This window comes from Tupaia chinensis, unplaced genomic scaffold, assembly GCF_000334495.1.
Source record: "Tupaia chinensis unplaced genomic scaffold, TupChi_1.0 Scaffold000399_1, whole genome shotgun sequence".
In the NCBI taxonomy this organism is placed as follows: Eukaryota; Metazoa; Chordata; class Mammalia; order Scandentia; family Tupaiidae; genus Tupaia; species Tupaia belangeri.
Genome location: NW_006159901.1, coordinates 2063445 through 2070931, shown reverse-complemented (window position 1 = coordinate 2070931; position 7487 = coordinate 2063445).

Here is a 7487-nt window from a genome sequence, read left to right as displayed (position 1 = left end):
ATATTTGGAGAGGTTTTTGCTAATAGGGTGTGTGTGTTCGCCAGACAGACAGAGAGAGACAGAGAGACAGAAAGTGAGAAATAACCCCCCAGGGGGGATGGCCACGCCACAATCCCTTCTCCTCCATTCTCCTCTCAGGATCTTGGGCACGGACACACACGCGCCTAGTGTGAGTTTTTTAAGCCACCGGGTCCGGGACGCAAACCACGGTCGACTACATGGGAGTCCACCGACACAGCCATTACGCTACCTGCTGGTCCCAAAATAAATATATTTTTTAAAATGTAATGAGTAAGTATGTATATTGACCAGTCAATTAGCAACCTATGGCACATTTCAAATCTTTGTCCACCCAACAGCTATACATACAGCTCTCTGTTTTCCCAAACTAAGATCATCCTACACAGCTGGTAAATCCATTTCAAACCCCAGGTCCTCTTGGTCCTGTCACAAGAAGTCTGCTATAGTAGAGGCTTGGGCTCTGGCTTCACGATATGACCCCAGACATCATGCTTTACACTGCCTGAGCATCTGTCCTTAATGCTGCCATCTCAATGTCATAATTGTTGTCCATTTCCAGCAAGAAGAAATGTGGAGAAGAAATATACATTAGAATATATTAAAAGAAAGATACGTTTGAAAGCTATATCAGAAAAGAAAATCCTCTCTCAGAAGTTTAAAGCCTATCCCAAAGGTCAGAGCAGTGTAAAATGGCCACCCTACCTGTAAAAAATCTGTGGGAGGAAAACGCTTTCAGCCATTCTGCTGTTGCAAACAAAAACAGACTCTGCAATGAAGACAGAAGGAGAAATGCTGTTGTGTTGGCAATTAGTGGTGTCTGCCACACTCTCTTCTACCTACCAGGCTGGGATATATGAGAAGCCCACAACAGTATTGAGGGAATTGAATGGAAGTCCTTAAGGAAGATTCCCACGCTTTGTTTATATGGAGGAGGAATGATGAGGGGATAGCTTCAGGTCATTGACAATAAGATGAGTTCATGGAAAAACACACTCTTTGGTTTGGGTTTTATCATAAATTAAAAGGTGAGGAACTTGTTGAGTAGACAAACAAGGCTGGAGTGTGGACTATCCAGTGGTGTTAATAAGAAGTAACTTCAGGGCTGGCTCCAGGGCACAGTGGTAATGTGCTGCTCAAAAGAGTTGGATCTCACATGGTGCCTGAAGTTTGAATCCCCATCCCAGTCTGCCTGAAACACACCTGGGAACACTCATGAAGTGTCCATGATCTGATAGGCTGAAGAATTGAAGAAAAGGGGATCTCAGTGTGAAGAAACCCTGCAGAGGATTTGTACTCCATCTCTCTGCTCTCTCTCACACACACATATGCCATCATGAATAAAGAGAGAAAATAAATGAAAAACATTAAGTCCAAAAAAGCAATGAGTGGAAGTAACAGTTAAGTCAAAATATAATCCCATTTTACTTAACAACAGGATACAATTTTTTTGTTTTTTAAAGAGATATTTTTGCTATAGAACATATGCACTCGCCAAGGAGACAGAGAGAGAGAAAGATAGACAGAAAATGAGAAATCACTCCCCCAGGAGGGGATGACAAGACAGCAATCCCTTCTCCTCCATTCTCCACTTAAGATTTTGAGCATGCATACACACACACACACACGCATACACACACACACACACACACACACACACACACACACACCCCTGGTGTGAGTTTTAAGCCACCAGAGGTCCAGGACTTGAACCATGGTCGACTATGTGAGAGTCAAATGAGATAGCCATTATATGCCATCTGCTGGTCCCAGCAACAGGATATTTTGAGAAATGCATTGCAGGGCAATTTCATCATTTTAAAAACATCGTATAACCTATTATATACATCGGCTATATCATATAACCTACATGCTTCTTATGGGACCATTGTTGTGTATGTGGTTCATTGTTGACTAGCACATGACTACAACAATCTTTGTCAAAGTACAAACCTCCTCATGGTTTAAACCTACTCTCCATAGCATCAATCCAGTCTCTCCTCAGAATCAGAATTTGCCAGTTTTGTTTCCAAACAGTTCAGAATTAATGCTTCATTTATCACCCCAAATCCTCACTCCTCATTCTTTGGTCATATTTTGATTTCAAAGATGCTATTTTCTTCAGCCAGCTCTCTGTTCTTTGCTACAACTACCACCTTCTTATAGTGACTCTAATTATCCACACTCCTTATTTCTCAACCCCGGTTACATTGTGCCACTATGGTAGTCCTAAGAAATATGTCAGTCTAGTTGGATAATATCTCAGTAAAATCAAAGGCATGAAAGCATGATATAAATAAATAGGTTGGTTAAAAAATGGGTTAGATTGTGTATCTGAATGCTAAGACCCTTGAGCTGATAAGGACATCACACCTCATTACAGTCTGTCATACTAGGTTACCAGAGATCTACTTACATAAGCAATGCATGGTGATTTACAGAGATTACCTCCCAGAGAAGGCATCGCTTACATATTTAGCAGATAATTTCATCTAGATTTGAATTTCGCTCATTTTTTACATTTGTTTTAAGGTAAGAATCTCAAGTGATAAACAATCTTATTCATCTTGCGTTTTTACTGCACTTGACATATACTCAGTGTCCAAAGTATTTTGTTAATTGAATGAAGTTCTGGATCACAAACTTTTTTCATTCTGTCTCACTTAGATCTCAAAAAAATCTTTATTTTGTTTATGGTTGTGATTTAGATAAAAACTTAAAGTTAAATAGTGCATGATTTGAATATTAAAATATCCACATAGCCAAGTTTTTCTCTTCTGAAGTGTGTCTTTTCTTATTTAGTCCCAAACTAGTATTAAGAGCATTCAATTTTTTATTTTTCCTTTTTTCCCCCCTTTGGAGACATTTAAGATTTTACATAAAAACACTACAGTGTGAATGAGCAGGAAAAAATGTGATCTTTTTTAAAAGGTCTAAGAATTTTAGGGATTATAATGTCTCTGTGTTTATGTGTTTATTTGGCAGACACAGTGACTGGTAATAATGAAAGCATGGGGGGAGAGAACTGTCCTTTTTTTTTTTTTTTTTTGTATAGGGCATGTGGACTCACCAGAAAGACAGAAAGAGACAGAAAGCGAGAAATCACCGTCCAGGGGGGATGGCCACGCCTCAATCCCTTCTCCTCCATTCTCCTCTAGGGATCTTGGTCACGTGCACACACACGTGCCTGGCATGAGTTTAAGCCACCAGGTCTGGGACTCAAACTGCAGTCGACTCCATTGGAGTGTCTTTTTAAAGGCTTGTTTTCCTCGTGGATTCCTCCCACCTCCATATTTTCCTGAAGAACTAGAAAGGGATTTAAGTATCTACAGGAAAATTGGTTGTGTTGAAGAAAGGGGTGAAATTTTATAACTTAACATTCAGTCACTAAAAAAAGAAACAACTAAAATTTACAAAATTTAAGAAAATATGCTCAAATATAGTCATTTTCTCATCAGCTACAGAGACAAGAAAGACTACAGGGAACCCAGGCTCAAGAATGTTACTCCTTTTTGCTCTCACAGTGAAGTCACATTAAATGCCTAAAAGATAAGCAAATACAAGATAAACTCCTTTTTTCCATTCGTCTTTTATAGGGAAGATTATTTCTTTGGTCTAGGACATCAAAATCAGTTCCAGGGGTTGTTATTGTTTCCTAAATATACCTCATTTTGAAAACATCTCATTTATTCATTTTGAACACACTGGAGAATTTATGAGCCCCCCCCCAAAAAAAAATACAGTGTTAATGAACACATTTCACATGGTATATTTGGCAAATGTTTTTCTGTAAGTATACTACTTTCAGAATAACAGATCATGAAATATTATAATCATTAATATCTAATATGACAATTTGACATTTAAATTTTTTCCAAGGACATTTTAAATAAAACCTTAAAGATATGTCAAGTAAAGATACAATAATATCTTTCAAAAGACATTTGCATCAATGTTAATTAGCAAAGTCAGTTAATTATGGTAATACAACAGTAAGCTAATGAAAGCAGTGTAGACATAAAAAAAACTCTTAAATAAAATTATGAAAGGCAGGGCTGGCAGATGGCATGATAGTTAAGGCACTGAACTCTCATATGGACTCTCACCATGGTTCGAGCCTTAGACCTGGCAGCTTGCTTTCTCACTTCCCCTTTCTCTCTCTCTGTCTTTGTACGGTTAAATTAAATGATAATAATAATAATAAAATTAAATTAAATAAATAATTCTAAAAAAAATTACCAAAGGAATGATTTTATAAAATTGCCTTTAAACAAAACAAATTGTTTTCTGCTAAAGAAATCAGACTTTGGCTTTCTATAGATTTGAGTTCTATGGGGACAAGCTTGTAAATATACCACATGACTCTCCCTGGACATGGCTAATCAAGTTGATGGCTATCTTTTATTGGGCCTCTACTCCAACTATTGCCTGACATGATACATTGCAAACACAATGTCATGCAGTTCTCAGGGAAGTAAGAGGAATCTTATCAGGTCATCAGAAAAGTTATGATGCATTTTTACACAGAAAAATACATCATGACTTCTCTGATGACTCAATATACTCCTTTTCTCATTTTATAACTGAGGAAATAGAGTAAGTCAGAGTCTCATCCACAGTCACATAGCTAATAAATGACCAAGCTGGATTCAGATCCAAACCCAAGTTCATTTGGCAGGAAAAAATACATGTTCTACATCTTTGTAAGTTATATGGTTATTATTATTTAAATATTGATATACTTGTGCTCACAATTAATACAAGCCTTTAAGAAGCTGGAAGCTTTTCTCAGGGATGGAATAAAAAAACATATCTTATTGGGTGACAAAACCCAACAAAGTGAAAATTAAAACAATATTATGATTTTTTTATATGAAGTTGAATATTCACTTATAGTTTAAATGATATTTTTTCTATATAAAGAGCATTTCTGAATGTGTATTACTGGAGTGATTCACACACATAGGCTTAATGCTTATAATATGATAATAATTTTTTTATTTTAAGAAAAGACAGATAGGGATAAATATTGGCATTCAGTTTGCTAAAATATTTATTTGTTTTTCTATTTTCTTGCTTGGCAAAATAAAAGTTCATAAATGTCAAAGGTGTATCTCTGAGGTGCTTCTCTCTCTTTCTCTTTCATGTGTGCACATGCATGTACTCTCTTTCAAAGAATAAAAATAAACATTAATTTTAGAGGTGTAAAAATAGTTTGAAAATATTCTTTTCCCATGCTTTGGTACAGTTTAAGTAAATAGTTAACCTGATCTTGAAAATGTTGTTAAAATTCCCATGAATCATTCTGGGCTTAGGGTATTTTGAAGATCAGCGGTTTAAAATCTTTTTTTTTTTTTTTTGGTAATAAATTGTCTTCTCTCTCTTCTATCAATTTTGGTAAGTTATATTTTCTTGAAAATGTGTTTATTTCATACAGGTTTGATATTTCATTTGCATAAAGTTTGGCTATATAAAAAAGCCTCTATTTCCCTCTGAAATTATATAATTATATCTTATATAAAATTGCTAATTTCATGTTGATGTTGACTTCATTCCTATGGTCTCTTTTCCACTCTTTTTGTATTATATTATCTATTAATTCATCTCTTTTATGATATGGTTTCAAATAAGACATCTTGGGCTTATGTATTCCACTTTTTCCTATTTGTAACTTATTGTACTTTTTTCTTCATGCTTTGTTTCTTTAACTTTCGAAGTTGAATATTTAGGTAACTCACTATAATTTTTCTTTTCTTTTACTCTAAATATTTAAGGATGTACACTTCCTCTGAATTTGCTTGCAATAAATTTTGACAAGTAGTACTTTTTCTGTCATTGTTTCCTAGATATTCCGCAATTTGGACTGATTTCCTCTGTGACTCAAAGTTGCTCACTAAGATCTGTATGCTTTGTTTTTAAATTCTAAGATAATAGATACTTAATGCTTTTCTATTTTTTGTTCATCTCCTGTTTTATTGTATTGTGATCAAATAATGTATTCTATTATTCTTAAGATTTGAATTTATTAAGGTTTTCTTTGTGGTCTAATACATGGGCAATGATTTGTGACCATTCCCAAAGCATTTGAAAATAAAAAGCATTTAATATCTTTTCTGAGTAGAGTCTGATATAAATATTCTAGCTATGCATATATAGCACTTACATGTCAATTACATATGTATAATTATATATCAGATATTAATTATATTTAACTTTTCTGTAGCCTTATTTTTTAATTGGCTGGTTGTTTATAGACTAAGATGGACAAATTGAAGTATCTTGCTATTAGTGTTTTAGATTCTCATTTGATTTTCCTTAGGAAGTAGTACATAAAAACCAGAATATATTCATCATAAAATGTACACTTTTGTTATAATACAATGACATTTCTACCTAGCTTAAAGATTTGGGTCATAAAGTCACCTTTAACTGACATTAAGATCATAATATTTGTTTTATTTTTTGATAAATCTCTGCACATCTTAAATTACTGTTTCGGGTCCTGTAAGGCATAGAAATGGACTTTATTTTGTGATCTAGTCTGGAAGTAATTTTATTTTAATAGTGCGTTTATATTTTTGATATGACTGGTATAACAGGTATTAATTTTGTTACAGTGGTCCAAATTTCCTTATCCACAATTTGAAATCCAAAAGCTCTAAAATTGACAATATTTTTTAACTCGTTATGGCTAAACTGAACCTAAAATGTTATCAGACTAATTATAATATCTTTTGGCCACTTTTCTTGAAAACAAAACATTTGGTTACAAAAGTATTAATGTATTTAATTACAAGCTGCTGCTACAGACCTCACCAGGGATGTTTAAAAATAAATATTACATGCACCATATTGCCCTTCTGAAATATGAGCATTTCTGAAGTCTAAAATATAATGGAGCCAAGGTACTTCAAATGAAAGATTGTGGACCTATATAACCTTATATTTTCAACTTTTATAACTTTATATTTTACATTTTTCCAGCTTTATAAAGGAATAATTGGCACCTTTTATACATTTAAAAAGTTTTATTCTCTTTTCTTCTTGCTTGTTTTTTCCTTTATTTCTTCTAATATTTAAGGTTTATGTTTTTACTCTAGTGACTACCTTTATTACTTGATATGATACTCTTAATCTTCTGTTTATCTATATTGTATCCATTAATTTATGAGAACAATATTAGTGTGTTTCTTTTATCTCTTCCCTTTACTCTCTTCCCCCAACTAATTTAATCAATATATGTTGTCTAGAATTTAAATGGTGATGGTAAATATATTTTATAACAATTTTCTGCAATGCAGATACTTCTCTGCTCTGCTACCTCAGAATCAAAATATAGTAAAGAACCCTGAAGTATCAGAGAACATACCCTATTTCTTTTTTTTTTTTTTTTGGAGAGGTTTTTGCTATAGGACGCGTGTGCTCGCCAGACAGACAGAGAGAGACAGAGAGACAAAAAGCGAGAAATC